The sequence below is a fragment of the Syngnathus typhle genome, linkage group LG22 (assembly GCF_033458585.1).
Source record: "Syngnathus typhle isolate RoL2023-S1 ecotype Sweden linkage group LG22, RoL_Styp_1.0, whole genome shotgun sequence".
NCBI classification, from domain to species: Eukaryota; Metazoa; Chordata; class Actinopteri; order Syngnathiformes; family Syngnathidae; genus Syngnathus; species Syngnathus typhle.
Genome location: NC_083759.1, coordinates 2,008,790 through 2,026,891, shown reverse-complemented (window position 1 = coordinate 2,026,891; position 18,102 = coordinate 2,008,790). Strand labels below are relative to the sequence as shown.

At 46.3% G+C, this 18,102-nt stretch overlaps 1 protein-coding gene and 1 long non-coding RNA gene across 7 annotated transcripts in view; one reads left to right on the top strand and one right to left on the bottom strand.

Moving 5' to 3' along the window:
- Positions 1-18,102, bottom strand: part of otofa (otoferlin a) — a 121,096-nt gene that overhangs the window by 48,964 nt on the left and 54,030 nt on the right. For 5 of the 6 annotated variants that reach the window (XM_061270617.1, XM_061270620.1, XM_061270622.1 and 2 more), the window contains exon 4: positions 861-957. The gene's annotated coding sequence lies outside the window, so the exon portion shown is untranslated. Of the gene's footprint in view, positions 1-860; positions 958-12,794; positions 12,905-18,102 lie in introns of all 6 variants that reach the window. The other variant, XM_061270618.1, reaches the window with a different exon arrangement.
- LOC133146933 (uncharacterized) lies at positions 6,787-9,964 on the top strand. Its single transcript, XR_009711452.1, has 2 exons — positions 6,787-6,924; positions 9,339-9,964. It is a non-coding gene; the product is annotated as an uncharacterized LOC133146933 (long non-coding RNA).

Genomic DNA, 18,102 nt, shown 5'->3' with positions numbered 1-18,102 from the left:
TGGCTCGGCGTGTTTACATTTTTAATGACGTGTAGTTTCACTTTTTGTCCACTAGATGTCAGTAGCGTGTTAAAAAAAGATGCCACTGGCTGGAAAAGGCTGCAGACAATATTTTTCACCGGGTTCATTTAAATAAGAACATAAACTATTTTTTTTCTGTTCTTTCAGAAGATGCCACAAAATGTCACCAAGCCCTGCCAAATAAAAAAAAGTAGTGCTTTGGTGTTGCTAGACAGACTTGTATTGGGATAACAAAAAGGGATTCTGTCAACCGAAAAATGGCAAAAACGAGTGAATTGTCAAGAGAGACATTTTTACACTTTGTAGTAAGAAAGGCCAGCGTATTGAGTTAAAGCCCGTTAGTGTATTGATCATGAAGAAGAAAAAAAAAAAGAATTTAACGCTGGACACAGTGTATACACAAAGTGCCCCAGAGGAGAGAATCATGGCACTGTCACTTGCCATCAAGTGTGTAATGTTTCACAAAAAGCCAAAGGGAGTTCTAAAGTGCTGCGTCTGATTGCATTTGCTCATCTGCCTTCTTTAAAAGGTCCCCGTCTGGGGATTTGAACCGCCCAAGTGTTGTTTTTGCACAACAAGTGAAACAGAGAGAGAAAAATGTCTTCCCAAAAAAAAAAAGATGGCCGCCTATTTGGCGTGAATGTGATGCCTCCTCACATTTACAGCTGCGTTTAAATCATGTAAAGTGGATTCCACCTCGATTAAAAAGCTATAAAGGTTGAAGGAGGCGACACCATGTATGATGTATGACGCCTTTCCCTTTCGTCCGGCCGGCACAGCGTCAGCCGGCGCGGAACACGCACCCTCGGCCGATAATGATGAATGCGCCCGATACTCACCTGACGGATAAGGCTTGCTTCCGATCGGACGTGCCGGCCGACTCGCGGGATTCGGGCGCTCATCTGTTGCCAGGCCTCCTGCACTTTGTCTCCCGAGCTAATAAATCAAAGCGGAGTCAAGTTAGGGCCCACCGGGCGAAAGTTGCGTTTAATTTACACTTAACAGAAATCTTCTTGTCCTCCTGGGCCTGGACACAACATCATCGATCATCCAATACAGAATAAACTCTTTTAAAGATTGGGATTCTTGAAAGATAACTCGATAATGTTGCTGTTTTTCAATGTCGACTTTGTTCAATTTATTTTTCCCCTGCAGCTTTTTATCCAAAGTTTCCGCTCATTTCGTGAGTTTCATTTCATAGAGCATTCCGATCCAGTATTTTCTTTGTTTACATGAGGAATGTCGGAAGTGTTTGTGCCGCATACGCCTCAAGGCATCGCTGTTTTTCAAACGACATTGCAGAAGGGGCTTGGGGGGCCGATTTTGTATCAGGAGACACTAGGAAACTTTGAATTTAAAATCTCCCTGTCATAGACTTGAGTAAATAAAAAAAACGATACCATGCAAGCATTAACGTTCGGCATAGCACGATTTAACTTTAGCCTAGCGTAGCACTGGGAGACTAATCGTGTTAACAGCCTAGCGCAAACTAGCACTCCTACAGAGATTTTTTTTTTTTTCAATGGTGTAAAATGTTTCACTGGCGAAATTGTCCGCCATTGGAAATGCATTGGGTGAATTGCTAAATATCTTCCAACAGCTGCACGCACACAGTCTGGAAAGTGCGAGGCACCCTCGAGGCCCGAGCGCTTCTCACTAATTGCACATTTCATATTCAAGCGACGCTAAATGCAGAGGCACGCTCCGGCTAAAGAGAAGCGTTCTGTAAGACACAGTACATAAAAGATCAAGAAAGCCACTTGAATATTTCATGCTCATCTTCTTCGCCGCAGCCGGCGGGATGTGACTCAGCGCAAAAAGCCGCCGTCGATTCCGACGCAAACGGCAAACTAACACGCAGTCGGTTGATTCCGCCAGTCAATTGAGGAGAAAGAGATTCGTATCTTTATGATTCCAGGAGAGTTTGAAGCTCCTTGGCAAGTCGATACATTGATCCCGGATTTGACGCAGCGCTCGGATGCACAGGCGGCGGGCGGATCAATCCGGTCGCCAATTTACATTCAAAAAGTAGCTTCTTGTTAGGAAACAATTCGGGAGACGGCTCTATCTCCGGTGGCACGGCAAATCAAAAAGTAGCATACAAAGATGCAGCAAGAGACCCCCCCCCCTAACCCCTGGGGCGTCAATACTTGTTCCCAAAAACCAGAACCACTCTAATTGGCAATCAATGCGCCGCCATGGAAAAGCAAACATATTTGCCAGCGAGGCACGGCGACAGATGAGGATTACATTCAAGTGTTTGATACCCCAAAATAATCCAGCCTTTTAGCACAAACAAGCGCCGCTCTTTGATGGGAGCCCAATCCCCAAAGTGGGCGCTTTGGATCGGCCTCGCTCCACATGCGGCGTTTCATCCGACGAACACGCGGAATTAAACGCAAGGGCTTGTCGAAGAGACGCCCCGGTGTGTCTCTATTTCCAACAAAACACTTTCGGGGATCTCGCCGTAAATTGGCAGATAAATCGTTACGGTGCGACCGACCGAGGTTGTTTTTTTTCAAATGAGGAAGCCTTGATAGGAGGCAGCTCTCGCCGCCGACGTCGGCGGGCTTAGCGGCGGCGCGCATCCGGAGCCGAGCGTCAGGGGTCCCGGGTGCACGGCTTAGGAGCATCATGCTGTCTGCGCCTCAAAGCCGGCAGAACGCGTAGATGATGCTAATGGCGGCCAGTTAGCCCCGCAGGGCACCACCTGCATAATCTCCTCTAATACCCGCACCACCCACGGGCTGTTTACCGAGACGCTTTCTGCATGAGTTATTCCTCCGCATGTCACCGCAAAAGTGGACGAGGCCCATAGAGTCTTTTGACCTGAATTTACATTGAGCAGAAATCTCCTTAGTTGTTAGCAAACATGTTAGCGTGTCAAACGTAGCAACTCTCGATTAATTAATAGTCAGAGCTTTTCTCGTAAAATGGGACTAAATTCTCATCATTTTGGGACTTTGAGCTCATTTTCTCCCCATGAACGAAAGGACGTCGAGAAAGCGGCGCTCCGTCGGAATTTCCCCGGGCGTTATTAGATGAAATGCTGCGATTGTATCGAAGCAATTATTTGAGCACGGGCAGAATTGTTCAGGGCTATTTTGCATTGAAATAACATCCTGCCGAGCATCTTCAATCGTTCAAACAAAAACACATTACGCGTGTACCATGCGGCCTCCCCGACTCCAAAGACGACATCGTTCCCGTTTCTCCGACCTCTCCCTTTGAGGAGAAATTGAGAGAGAAGCAAATCCCGTCCCTTCCCGCCATTGCCCTGATTAATTAGTTCCGAGTTATCCGTGAAAGTAATACGCCGATAAGGGCCCAAACATACACTGGAGCCAATTAACTGACATCTTGCCTGCGAACTCGTCGCAGCGTCCCGATTACGCAACTGCACGTTTGGGCCGGACTAATGTCGACGTCGGCGCGGACGATGAAGATACCGTCGAGCGAACGGTATTGGCTCCTTAATAAGGATCAGACATTGCTAGCTACAAAAGCGCGCTTATCAAACAATCAGCTAACTGCGTGCGTCCACTTCTTTGCTAGCACGCCGCCGCCATCATTGTGTGGTTGATTTCAGCGGCGCGGAGGGCTCGATACATTGATTGCGCTTGCCGCCACATGCTTGGCGGCCGCTCTCCGACCCCGGGGTCGAGAGTTTTTCCTCAGCAGCCAAAACAGCTTCAGGCCTTCCCGCTCGTGGAATAATTCAGGACGGATTCCCGACAGAGCGCTCCCGCCCGTCTCCTACTGTGCTCTTTCATCCGTTTTAGCTGGAAAGCAGCACGAGCAAAGTCTTCCGCTTGGTCTTTATTGTTCATTCCGCTCGATCGGAGTATAGTCGAGGAGGCCGTCATCGACCGCTCTGGCATGTTTCCGCAAGGGGGGTGAGTGGCTTGCTTTTCGGCTGTTTGGAACAGTGTTTAAAGTTGAACGATTGAAACGCGGAGTGGTTAGCGGAGCGGGATTTGACTTTTTTTTTTTGTCATCCCTCCATGTTGTGGATTTTCACTGATCCGTGTCGAGTCTAGTAGCGCGTTCAACAAAGCTAAAGTAACGACTCGTTTGGGTGTGTTTATGCTAGCGCCACCGCTGGGATTAAAGCAGCAAAGAAGAAAATACAAGTGGATATATTTAGAGTTGTGTGATACTAAGCTATCTTTACAGGGGGAAGATTTTTTTGTTATTGTTTTTTTGTCGTTGACAGCGACTCTGTTGTCGTGGCGCCGCGGTATCAGGAGCAGAATTAACATAAATGCAACAAAGCTAACACTTCTTTCTTCACTGCCTGATTTTTTTTTTTCGACTGCCATCTTGTGTACTGCAAGGAGCAGCTTCCAAGTCGTTTGCCCTGCAAGAGGCGGCAGCATGACTCACTTTTGCTTTTCTTTCTTTTTTTTTTTTTTTTTTACAGTCAGAGAATATCGACGTGATCAGACTTTTTCGCCTCTAGTTTACCATCCCTCGCCTGTAAACCTATTTTTTGTCTATCACGGAAATACCCGCGCTCTATATCCTAATTTCCAAGATGGCTCCGGTTTACAATCCCCTCCGAGCCAATCCTATTTACATCACAACCTTTCCCCGTTCACCGGCGCCCCCTTTCACTCCCTATTTCTCGCAACATTCCTTTAGCATCATCGATGACGTCTCTGCTTGGCGTAACCATGGCGACTGACAAACCGCTCAGAATCCATTTGACTTTTAGCCGTCTTGCTCCCTCCCTTAAGGAGCTTATGTTTTCATCATGGCTAAAAAAAAAAGAAAGCAAATTAGGACTAAGATTTTATTTTATTTTTTTACACAAGCACATCCATTTTCTCCCCAGGCGTCTGAATAAAATATCTGTGACGACCTTTTTGGGTCCTGGGAAGCCATACGTTGACTTCTATGGGTTGCATGAATGTACATAAATCGCACCTTCCGGGGAGGGACGCTAATGGCTTCTAAGCGCCGACGTTGTTAATGCACGACACGGAAAGGCACCTCCATCCAAGCGTCCATTCCTCCCAAAGCCAATTAAATCCTCCCGCTGAACTTTTCCGTCGCCATCCTTTCATTAGTCGCACGGAATGGCTTTAAAAGCACTCCTGCTTTAATTGTTTCTGTTTGACGGCAAGTAAAGCGGGGACGGTAATTAAAAGAGAAACCCACAGAGGGAAGATAAACTGGGCGGGAGTGGAAAGGAGATGAAACGAGAGGAAAAGCCAAGGAGGTGACATTCCTCGGACTTTGTTTAAAGCTGACTGCGCCGCTTGACGGATGTGAAAATTGAAAAATCATCACATTTTCAGCCTTTGGAATACGACATAATAATCCCAAAAATATTTGTTATCCATCAAGGGGTTCCCATTTTTCCTAGTGGAATATGATGACGCCTAATTAAAAGATAATTCTGCCCATCTTGAATGTCATCTTGTCATCTTGAGGGTGGTTCAGCAGTTGCTCTTTTTTTTATATTTTTTTTATAGCCGCCCATGAATAATCATTTTTCATTTTTTTCTTACTTTTACATGTTACTAAAATTGTCTGGAATCCTTCGACCTTCTCTTCCACCTTGCCACGGCTCTTTCTGTCTTTCCCATTGTGTCGAGTTATTAAAATTGGCATAAATAAAAAGGACACATATACTCTCTGGATTTTTACCGAGTGTGTCCAGTCCGATTTTCCCCGAGATCATCAAAGCTGTCTTTGAAGCACGTTATCGGCAAGTTCTTCGGCGTAACGCTGTTTCCGACGTGACCCTGCTATCACCCCGCCCCGGTCCAACTCAGCCCCCCCCCCTCGCGATTTAGATAACGGCGCTGGTGCTATCCCGTTACACACATTTGGAGCGTCGCCATCAAAGGGAGCATTATCTCCTCGCTGACCTCCCAGGCTGACCCGCTCCCTTCGCGGCGCTCTGCCGCAAAGCGCTGACTCGACGTTTCCCCCTAATGCGATTCCCTTTATCTCCGGCGTGTAGAATTCCGAACGGGATCGCGGCCCTTTTCGCCCCCTTCCGATTCATTTCCCCGGACTCTCAGGTGAGATTCGGCTTTAGTTTCTGATTTTTTTTTTGGGGGCTTAAGTTTCCCCATCAAGGTTGCCGATGTGTCCTTATCATCTTCTCCTGGCGTATTCTTCAACTTTAATAACGCGTGAGCAATCGTCAGCCGAGCATGTTGACGGCGCTTGATGGCGTCTATCTCCTCCTTGACATTGATTCCAGTCATTTATATCCTCTGACACAAATTACTGGTCATTTACAGCCACTCCTCCATTTGCTTCATAATACGCTCCGTGGAGTATTCAATGTTCCTTCTTCTCTTTGTTCTCACTTGGCAAATACCTTGGGGACGAGACGGATGACGCAAAAGTCTTTTCTCTAAATGGACGACGAGAAAAAAAAAAAAAAAGAAAAGAAATCTCAGCTCAGCCGCTTAAAGCAGACAAAGAGCCGATGTGGCTACACTCAGCGAAACATTTGTTCTTTCTTTGGAAATGGAAGATGGAATGAGACTTTCTTATGATGTCGCTCTAAAAAGCAGACGTGATGTTCCATCTCCAAGTAATAAAGCGCAGGTTGGGGGGGCCACGTCGAAACAATGAAATGCGTCTCGTCTGCAAGACATTTGTCACGTTGGAAGCGGCACATCGGGAGGAGCCTCCTCACATTTAAGCACCCCGGGAGAGGGAAAACGAGGGGGGGGGGTGTGGGGGGGTGTCATAAAGCGGCGAGCGGAAAACGTCCTTTGTCACTTGAGTGTCTGCTGCATCAGGTATGGAGGAGGCCTTGCAGATGCGCCGCTCCAATCACCTCTGAAATGGAATTACGGAGCTCTTCACAGCTTGGTGGCATTTCAACGCTTTCGGCGGTAAAAAAAAAAAAAAGGAGAAGTGGGGCTTAGACAGGTGAGAAATGATTCCGGGAGGAGACTCAAGCACGCACTTTGTTTTTTATCTTTTTGTCTCTTGTGTTGCTTTCCAAGCGTGTACAAGCGACATAGGTGGGAAACTAATGTGATTCATTTCAGCGTTTTTCCGTTCCGCCCCTAGATGAAAATAAGCCCGGCAGCGAATCGGGCGAGCAACGGGTAGAGTCCCGTCGAGGAGGAAGATAAAGTCAGAGTAACCGTTGATGTGTGCTAAGCGATCTCATTTAAATGATAATGAAATTGGGTGAGCGCCAAAAATTAAATCAATAAAAAGTCCCATTCCGCTCGACGATTCTGACAAAGCACTTGACATTTCTATTTTTCCTTTAACGTCTTGCTGAAATGGCAACGGCGAGAAAATATCCAAACAATTTGCGGCATCGGTGATTGCTGGCCTGAAGGGCAAAAAGGCAAAAGGTCAGGGGTCATTCTTTTTTCATGAACTCTAATATGGGGAATTTAGCCGATTCTGACACTAGCAGTGACCTGACACTTAACCCGTCAAAGTCACAGGCAAATAAATACCGGATCAAGTTGGCAGGATTTCTGTCCAGCCGTTTAAGACAAAGTGTTAGCCCGGCGTTGTCCCTTTCCCCCCGACCTCCTGACCGCTTTCCACGGGCGAATTTTAATGACCAGGTGTCAAGACTTCTCTCCTCGCCAGGACCCCCTGGGGAGGACTTAATGAGCGGCGGCAGGGTGAGCGGAGCTTAAACACGTGTCCGAGTCGAGGACCCGACGCCGGCCCATTCGGATGCGATCACGTTCATTAGGTGCGCCTGTTGCCTAGCGATGACCTCGACGTTGCGGTCAGCGGCGGAACATTTGTCGCGTGTCACCACTCATCCGCAGCTCGCCTGGCACGGCAGGTTTCCTCACCCTGCCGCTCCGAACCCATTGAAATCATCTGAAATGTGATACTGTAACCCAGGGGTGTCAAATTCTGGCCCGGGGGCCAAATTTGGCCCACTGCGTAATTACGTTGGGCCCGCCAAGACAAATTGTGCATCCACCTTGTGTCAAGACTAAAATTACAAGTTGTCTTCACTAATAGACTATCAGAATATTGAACGCCTTCCCCGGACTATAGAATCCCATTATGGATATGATGTCAAACCCGCAATGCATGAGGGAGGGAGGGGCTGACATTACCAAGACTCCATTTCCTGAACCAAAATGGGCCATATCATCTCCAGAGAACGGAAGGAGGGAAGAGACCCAGCAGGGGAGCCAACGGGGGGGGGGGGAAATATAAAGTACCCCTAAGAGCAGATGGCATTTAAGCCCAGCACAGTCAACAACACATTCCCAAAATTGATTTTCAGAGCAATGAACACCTCACACGGTCTGGCCATCATTTTTTTTGGGGCCATCAGTCACTGGCCTAATTTGTTGACACGCGCTCACGCTTTATGAAGAGACGTGGCCAAGACAAGGTTATTCCTGCTAACATGAGAAACACAAACAGGCATTAGCGAAAGCCTCAACGCCGTGTACACAATGCAATTATCTCTGCGTAATTACCTCCACGCAATATGATGGATTTCACAGCGGGACGCGGCTAACGCTAGTCGACAGCGCCAATTTCTCTTCATTAAAGCGATACGGCGTGGAGACTACCGGCAGCTAACTTTTCTCTTGAGTGAGAAATTCCGGTGGAAATGGAATATTTTCATCACGAGAGCAGCCGCCGGCTGCCAGCTACTCCGATGCCGCCGAGGCCATTTGGTTTAAACGCTTGACATAAAAGGCCCATTTTGTCCACGGTGGCAACGTACTCTGCTTTTATGGACCGCTGATGACTGAAGCTGCCGTCCCAAGATAAGTGGCGGAAACAGAGTTTCTAAAAAGCGAGCTGCCGAGTCCCCGCTGATCTAAGTTGCGCCCGTCCGGGTTTTGCTTAAACAAGACGGTAAAGTCGACTTTGTGAGCGAGCTGCAGTGAGAATTCTTCTGTAGGCCAAGTGATGGAGGTTTGCGCCTCCAGGGAAATAAAAGAGCAATTTCTACGATTGAATTCTGACATTTTGTCATCCGGCCTCTTCTGGGACTTGTGGTGCTCGATGAGAACATTACATGATTTTTTTTTTTTTTTTAAGTCTTAACAGGAAAGAGCTGTATTGGTGTCGGCGGTGTGAATTTTCATGGTGGGGGTTCAAAGCAATTGGGTTGCCACGACGATGAAGACATTCCAATGAAACATTATAGCGCCTTGAAATACAAGTTGAACTCATTCGGAGACCGATGAACTTGTAAACCATTTGGCGGTGTTGACCAAAAAAAAAAAAATGCCAGTGTGGCCCGACAATTAGCCCAAAACACAAACAAGTTAGCGTAGCCCCGTTTAGCGGCCAGGTAGCCCGCTGTGAACACACATGTCTGTCTTTTGCAGCATGGGGACCATCTGGGAACATGCTGGAAAAGATTTAATTGAGGACACGAGGGTGAGAGATGAGGCCTCGGTGGAAAATCAGGTCCCGAGGACCCGGGGAAAGCTGCATCTCGGCTGCTGACGATTCCATTTATATCTGTCATGTTTGGATGCCGAGAGGAGGGAAGAGACGACGTGTTTATCCGACGATGGATGACTGATGGCGGAAGTCAAGAGCAGCCGAGTGAGGCAAAGTGGATTGAAAGAATGCACAGAGTGCACACGTTTTTTCTCTCCATTTTGCATTTTGTATTGTTTATTAGCATCAAGCTCGGCGGACTTGACCAAGCTACATGTTTGCTTTAAATACATAATAATATGCAATTTGTTTTTATGTTAACCTCAATTGGAAAAAATATTTTGTATTTGATTACCGTATTTTCCGGCCTATAAGGCGCACCGGACTATAAGGCGCACCTATTGATTGTTTGAATTTTTTGCCTTCTTGTTTTTATATTGTGTCGCGTACTTGTATGTCTATCGTGTTATGTGTCTCGTCACCGTTAGGGATAGAGAAAAACGTAATTTCGGTCTCTTTGTGTGTTGTGACGTGGAGAGATTGACAATAAAGCTGACTTTGACTTTGACTTTGACCTTCAATGAATGGCCCATTTTAAAACTTTATCCTTATATAAGGCGCACCGGACTATAAGGCGCACCATTAATGCATCATGTCAGACTTTTAATCCAAATCAAATCATTCTCCATTTTATCTTTTTTATTTCAACTTCAGACGGAACAAATTACTTTATAATCATAAAATAATGATCCATAGTCTTTTTGAGTCATGATTCATAGTCTTCAGCGGGCCACTTATGATTGATTTCATGACACAATACTTCGGGCCAGTTTGAATTTAGGAATTTGGTCCATATATAAGGCGCACCGGACTATAAGGCGCACTGTTGGTTTTTGAGAAGATTTTAGGTTTTTAGGTGCGCCTTATAGGGCGGAAAATACCGTATATTTTATTTTATTTTTTTATTTGATTATATTTAAAAAAATATGGACAGAAAAGGAAAAAATTGTGCCCCCGACTTTTCAACCTTGCATCCCTAAGGTGCTAGACGAGGTGATCATTACGAGCGCCGCGACAAAAACGTGCCGATTTGTTTGTGCCAGAGCTGGGAGTTTGTGACTACAAGGCCCGTGGGACGAGAGGCGAGGGAGGAACAAACGAGGTCCGCACCGGCGTAATAAATGGCGTACTCGATCCAGCTACCGATGCCACAATTGTATTTGGACATCATGATGAATCGAGGACGGCGAGCTGTCCTCACTTCACGCAAGCGATAAGTCTTGGCGAGCAGCGAGGTGCTTGTGTTACAAAACCGAGCGCTCTCCTCTAACTTAAACTCAAATCATCAACGTAAACGTAATCATTAAGGTTGCATAATAGCAGCCGTTTTAAAAGAGCGCCTTTTAAATGTGAGAAGACGGGACATTCGTCTGAAAAGAAGCTAATTCCATTTCACCAGCTTGTGCAGTCTGGCCAACTGTGTGTATTTGCTCAAGGAGAGCAAAGAGCCAGCATACTGATGAAGTCAAACTAAAAAAAAAAAAAAAAAAAGCCACAAGTAAAGGTGGAAGAAAAGACTGAATCCACATCAAATGCTTACCGCCCGCTTTCACACAAAAGCGCTTTTCTAATTGTGACTACTTTAATATCCCGCAGCGCTGCACAAGAGAGGCGCAGCCACTGCCAAATGAGCACGTGTGCACGTTTATTTAAAAAAAAAAAAAAAAAAAGAAAACACAGCTCCATCCTCCTATTCGAGCATTCCTCAGGCTCCATGCCCAGAAAAGGCTTGCGAGACTGAGACAGGGCCAAATGACTACCTGCTTACAAGCATTAACAACGACAGCACGTGGGGAGGGGGAAAAATGAATAATTCACGTAAACAAGTGGAAGCTGTTTGGTGCAATGCCAACCTCCACCTAAAAGGCAAATAAATATACAAAGGGACAGATGGTAGACAGGGTGAGACGAGAATTCAAAATAAAAGAATCGCCTCGCGTTGCCATAGAAATAAGATTTGCGCGGATTCTCCCGCGAGAGGACGGAAAGGTCACCCACAAAGCGTCGTGGTGTCTCAGTACTAATCTGATACCGGCGGGGGGAAAAAAAAAAAAAGAAAAAAAAGATCAATAATCCAGATAATCGGAGTGAGAGGGAAGAATGAGACGTTATCGGCAAATTAGTCTCCCGGGAAGCAATCAGGAGGAAAAGTCTGATGAGTATTTGAATCCTTGCACAATGTCAGAAGACAACCTCAATGTTCAGCATATATATATAAAACTTGAATATAAACACAGATGCAACTTTTCACGACTAAAAGTCTTTCAAAGAGGCGCTACGGCGCAGAGCGGCTGAGGTCAAGACACTCGGAGTCCTTAATCTCTCGTGCTTTTCCGTGGCCTCGTCTCGCTCCGCTTGCATCTCGTTGGACACGCGCGCACAAAGGCGGCGGAGAGGCTCGCTCGTCTCGCGGCGAATCCTCATCCGCTCCAATTAGGAAAGAATCTGACATCTTGCGTTGCTAGGATACCAACAACATCATCATCATCGTCGCCGGGTTATCTTTCCGCAGGACGGCTCGGTTATTTATAGACCTTGACATTATCTGAGCAACAAGCACGCAATGTTTGCCGATGAGGCCGATTGTGGCCGTGTAAGAGTCGCAACGTGACGATGAATGAAAAGAGACGAGACCTTCGTATTGTGCCGTCCGCGTCATTAGTCTTCACTCACGTGCAATTTTCTCCATATTCAATTCTAATCAGCATCGTGGTTATATGGAATTTTCGAAAAAGCGGTAATCAGCTACAAAAGAGAATGGGAGCGATGGGAGATGAACATTCGAATATGATTTAATACGATAGTTGGGTCACGGATGAGTGAGGGCATGCAGATGCAAGGAAGATTTTTGAAGAAGAAAAAAAAAAAGAGAGATTTTTGGAATAGTGTGATTATTATCAAAATAATTTTCTCTTGTAAAAAAACCTTCAAAAATAATGTTCTTATATATTTCTAATATTTAAACTATTTTTAAAAGATTTTTCCTGGCTAAATATTATATTTTCATAGGAAGTTGGTTCCGGGTTTTTCTTTAAAAATCTATTTATGCTACAATCTCGGTGTGTCATATTAAGACTTTTTGACATCTGTCGTAACTTTGCTTCAAATGCAATTTTATCTGCAATGGTCATGTTTTATAAAATCATAACATCATCTTAAATGCTAAGTCATACCAGTGGCAGGAAAAAAACAAAACATGATGTCTCCGTACAGTGTCATAGGATAAAGCTGCAGGAGTGTGTCAGTGAGCTATTTGCTGCTATTTTTCATTCTGTCCAAGTGACAACATTTGGCATGAGTGCGCCCACGCGGACGCCGCCATGCAAGGTAATGCCTACCTGCTGCGATTTGTCCGGGCTGGCGTCCGCTCACGCGCCGGCGGGCACCAGCTGGAACGTCAGAAAATGGACGCCGGGCTCGACCCGTAAGCGCCGACCGACCGTGAAAGCTGCAAACGCACCAGAGCGAGGGTGTTAGCGCACAGACGTAGCCACACACAGAGTAGCTTTCTTTGTCCGAGGCGCTCGCTCAAGCAAAATGTGCAGAGTGATCTTTACATATTTCATCAGATACATTTAGAAAATAAAGTCAATCCACGGCGAGGCTCTTTGGAACTGCTGGCTTCCATGAGTGTGCCTCTTGGTCTTGGCAACAACACAAATGATTGCGCCCCTTGAAACGGGATTGCTAACCAAAACAGCAGCTTTTTGGAAAAAAGATTTTACATTACAGTAGACAGAGCTCCAATTAAAGATCATATTGTACACAACAAGCACAAGTTGACTCAACGTGAAGAGAAAGACAGCACTGGGCGGATCAATCCATGTTTTGCCTCTCATACCGACTACGAGAGAGGCTCGCATGATGATGAAATGCTACAAGCAGAAGAAGCCACAAGCTGCGGGCCACAACATTAGCTCGGGCTTCAAATATTTGTATACAGCAGGGACGGAGCTATGAGGTGGCCAGTGGGGGCCAATGACCACGAGGGTTACAGCGCAATTACAATTTAGCACTTTGCCGACTCAGGCTGTGGATAATATTGATTTCATGCCCATATTTTTCAAATCATTATTCAGTTCGTTTTGTGTCACGCTGATATTAGCTTGACAGCTTGTAGCCTTTTCTAAGTATTAACACATGCAAATAAAAAAGAGAAACTGGTTGGATTTTTCCAATCAGAATGCAGCTCAGGCTTTTTCTTTTTTTTTTTTTTCCTGCCCTGCCCTTTCCACTTTCTCGACTTCAATGGCGGTCAAAGTGTGCGGGGAGTTGCGTCAGTTAAGTCAGGTATCGAACGGGCTAACGCAGTGCTTCGATTTATGCCGTTTGGTTTTACAGGGGAAGACCAAGCGCTACCTCCGGCTAGTTATTTCCTCAGCTCAAAACAATTCATAACGAGGGGCTTCGTGAAGTTACCGGCGGTGGAAAGTTAATCAGCGGAATATTACATGCGCGAGCTGCTACCTGCATAAGAGAATGCAAAACTCGCCGACTGTGGGGCAATTCATTTGGAGAATTGTTTTTTTTTTTTTTGTCTCCCAAGTCCCCCCACAAAAAAACTGTTCAAAAGTGCTGCCAAGTAAGCGTAAATGATTGTAAGAGCAGCACAAATGATATTTTACGAACAACATTTTGTTGAAGTGAATTTTAAGGCAGCCAGTGTGGAAAATGCAAGTAGAAAACGAGACAGAAGAAAACACGTCGGCCCCTTTCTAAAGGGAGCAACCTTCTCCGTCATCATTAAGTCAAAGCTGACAGAAAGTTGTTTTCCTCCTTTGAGCATTTCATCTGAATGTGCCCCGGGAAGAAAAAAAAAAAAAAGGAAGCCGCGGCACAATGTCTCCGTTCCTTCCGTTGAACTAAGTTGCATTGTGGAAGTCATTTCTGTACGAACAGAAAAGGAGCCCGTGCTCAGATTAGGTCTTTGAAGGCCGCTGCAATACTTTGCACATAAGCTGTCTATTTGAAAGGCTTCTGTGTCCAAAAAAAAAAAAGTCTCCATTGGTGGCTTATCGCTAAAAGAGCAGACAGTTAGAACTTCATGAAAGACAAAGAGAACGCTGACAACTATGATAGGTGGGCGGTTTTAAATTTGAAATTCAAACTGCAGAACGAGCCTGAGAGCAAGCAAGAGGCCATCAAACGGTTTACTTCATTTCTTTTAGTTTTTCATTTTTATAGGACAATATCTGGTGGCAGAAGGTGTAATTGCACAGCTTGGGTCAAAGTGACCCCGGGGCGTGCATTGCGCTTCCTCTCAACCAAACACCTCTTCTTCAAATATCAGATGCTATTTGTCTTTCAGTGGATGAGTTCTGAGCAAATTCGGCTTGAAAATGGATTTGTCTTTGAATAATGCAAATGATGTGCGGAACAAGGCAAACAAAGCCGCCGAGAAATACCGACCCCCCAAAAAAAAAATGACGCATAAATTAGCACAAGCACCTGCTCCCATCCTCGCAGGAGCTTTCGAATCCAAATATTTACGATGAAATTCCGACTTCATAGGACTCCGCAAGAGAATTGCTAAGAAAGCAAATCGACGACGATCGTAATTCCGATCAACAAAGCGCCGCAATCGATGGCATGCTGACTTCCTGCCGAGGTGGAGATGCTTTCAATTGTGTTTTAGAATGACATCTGAGTCCTTACAGATTGCAAGGGAATCTGTCGCTAGGCCGCATGCCAAGCACGAGATTATTCCCCCGGCTTCCCGCATACTAATGTCGGCGTGCAGCTGAGACTTTTTTTTTTTTTTTTTTGCGAGATGGATTTTGAAATGTATAATAAGAAGCCGTAGATGGGTGTAATAGCCGCCGTCGGGTGGAGAGCCGCATCGGCGTCGACATTATCGCCGGTCGCAGCCCTTCGGGAAGGCGCCGGTGGTCTTTGGTGCGGCGGATTCAAAGGAAACAATTTTAAAGCCTCGCTTGCCGCATAGCGAGGCGGAGCGAGCGGGGAAAAAAAAAGTTCCCGTGACGTGTCCGTCAGCTTCGCTGTCGACACTGCCGAGAGGACGGACGGGCGAGATGTTTCCACGCGTGCTCGACGGTCACGCTCTCTGCTTTTCAGACAAATATCACCTTTTAGCTTGCTTGATGTTGACCTTTGACCTACAGCGGCGGGTGTTAGATATGCTTGAAAATCTCTCCTGCTTTACCGAAAACGTGGCCCCCAAATTCAAATCTTTATTGATGACATCATCAAAAATCCCTCTACAAGATGCTTGGCTGAAAACTGTGGACCACACGGAATTTATTAGCAACGCAAATATACTCCGCAAATGTCCAGCCAGCGCTCCTCACATTTCGGCTCGGGCGACCTCGGGAGCCGGCGACCTGCCTCGGAGGAGCTATAAAAAGTCGTTGATGGTGACGATGGTGAATCTACTGGCGGGGTCAGGCAGAATCCACCGGCTCCATTAGCACATTAGGCCCTGCTTCGGGCCAGAAGAAGAGGGGGCATTCCTATTCCATCCTCCTGCAAGGTCCCTAATGGAGTTGCAATAAGGTATGCGACCAGAGTGGAGAGTGGCCGACTGACTTCAAGTAAGAGAGATGAGGAAGCAAATGAAACGGGCGCCACTGTAGATCGGCGCTCGGCAAAGCGTGATCGGAGAAGGAAGCACGATACGATCGCGGGAAAACAAAACAAGCCTGAAACACGGTGTCCAACTGTGACCAGAAAAAAACAAAAAAATTCTTCGGATCAACATGTTCTGGTCCCTTACACAGTGTGTCCTTTTTTTTGTGTGTCTTTTCCGTCACGCTTTGGTGCTCGGCGTTCGCCGCGCGTGACGCCAATGCTAATAAGCGCCGAGGCGAACAACCGCAACGCGGTCCCGCGGGCTTCGACGCATCCCGATGAACTTCCGGTTCCACTCCGGAGAGTTTCTGGGCCGCTTTAAAGCGTGTTTGTCATGTATGATGGATTGTCTCACTCCTTTGGCACTACAAAGCCAGATTTCGAATGAAAATAAAAAAAAATAAACATGTCCTTAGGGAGTGTTTTCTTCCTCACATCCTATCTGGCGCTCACATCAAAAGGAAGTTGGGCGACAGCGGCCGCTCGCTCGGTATCGTGGCCGTGCCATTTGCCTCACGGCGTCGAAGCAGGATCCAAATTTAGCGCTCGCGCCGACACGGAGGCTAATAAGTGCTCGATACAGCGCCAACAAAGCCCATTTAACGGCGTCATAAACACTCAAGTGCTGGCTGTAGAATCTAATGAAAGATCATTAGAAACACATCGGACACCGCTGTTAAATCATCTTAATAAAGACGGCTTGAGGTGACGGTTCAGAGGAGTGATAAACAGGAACGTAAATATCAGGAAAAGTGGCCATTTCATATTAGCATAACTTTGAATAGTAACGTGTGATGCTAATGCTAACAACGAACCGTACACCGGCGCTAATATTACAGACAGACTCCCCCCTTTTGAATTCATCCGTCGCTGTAACCAGATGAGACATCTCTGGAGAGTTTCAACATAATAAAAGGGACGAAGGGAGACAGATTTCGGGGTGGAGGGGTCTCGAAAAGCGCGGTCCGAACGTCAGACGGGCGACAATCCCTTGGGGCAAGAGATGGAACAGAACCACGGCTGGACTAACAACGGGCGGAAAACTATAATCACTTTATCTTCTATATTTACAGTGGTGCCGAGCAGATCGTCCTCAATGTCGGCCTTTTCTAAAACCCTTGTGAGTGAGCTCGCTGAGTTATGCGGAGGAATAATATTTGCCACCCCCCCCCCCCCCCCCCCCCCCCCTGCAAACACTCCATTCGGATGATCACGATTCGGCAGTGCAGGTATGGAAGCGGCTTCCATCCCGCAACATGTTGCTACGGTGACAGCCTCGCCTGATTTGGACGCAGTTGCAAAACAAGCTTGCTTTCGGTCGTCATGACGATCAGCGTGGAACGCTTGTCAGCGGAGCTATGATATGCCAATGATTTTTTTTCTTCCATCGTGAAATTTTGTATTATTTTATCGATTCATATTTAGATATATTAAAAATGATATATTAAAAATATATATATTTGTATCATTTCTATGATAAACATGTAGATATAAAAGAAGATATGACCCTAAAAAAGTTTCAAAGCGCTTCTCAATGTACTTTTCCACAATTTGCATCATCACACGCCCAAGCGTCGACAAGTTGACATTTTCTCCGCAACACTCGGAGGCTCATTTGTCTCAGCGCACACGTGTCGGCGTCCATTACGAAGCCCCCTATGACCCGGTCTAAATGCCAAAAGTCCTGCAGAAAAAAACAGGTATTGTTGGGGGGCGGGGGGTGGGGGGTTGGCTTTCATCAGAGTGCACTCAGGTGAAGAAAAAGAGAAAAAGAAAAAGGCTCTTTTGGTCTCTTTGAATCCATCAAAATTGTACAGGTGTGGGGGGGGGGGGGTCGTCGAAAAGCTATTTTCATACGCAAGTTAGGGATAACTGCCAGATACACAAAGTCAGACACATTGCGAAACTAAAACCCCACAGAGAATACGGAAGCTGGCGGATTGAATCGAAAGGTGCCGAGACGAACGGGTCAACCCTCGCGCCCGCGTCGAAACGGAACATCGTCAGACTAAGTGTTTGCGTATATATTGCCGCATCCATTAGCGCCACTAAAAAAAA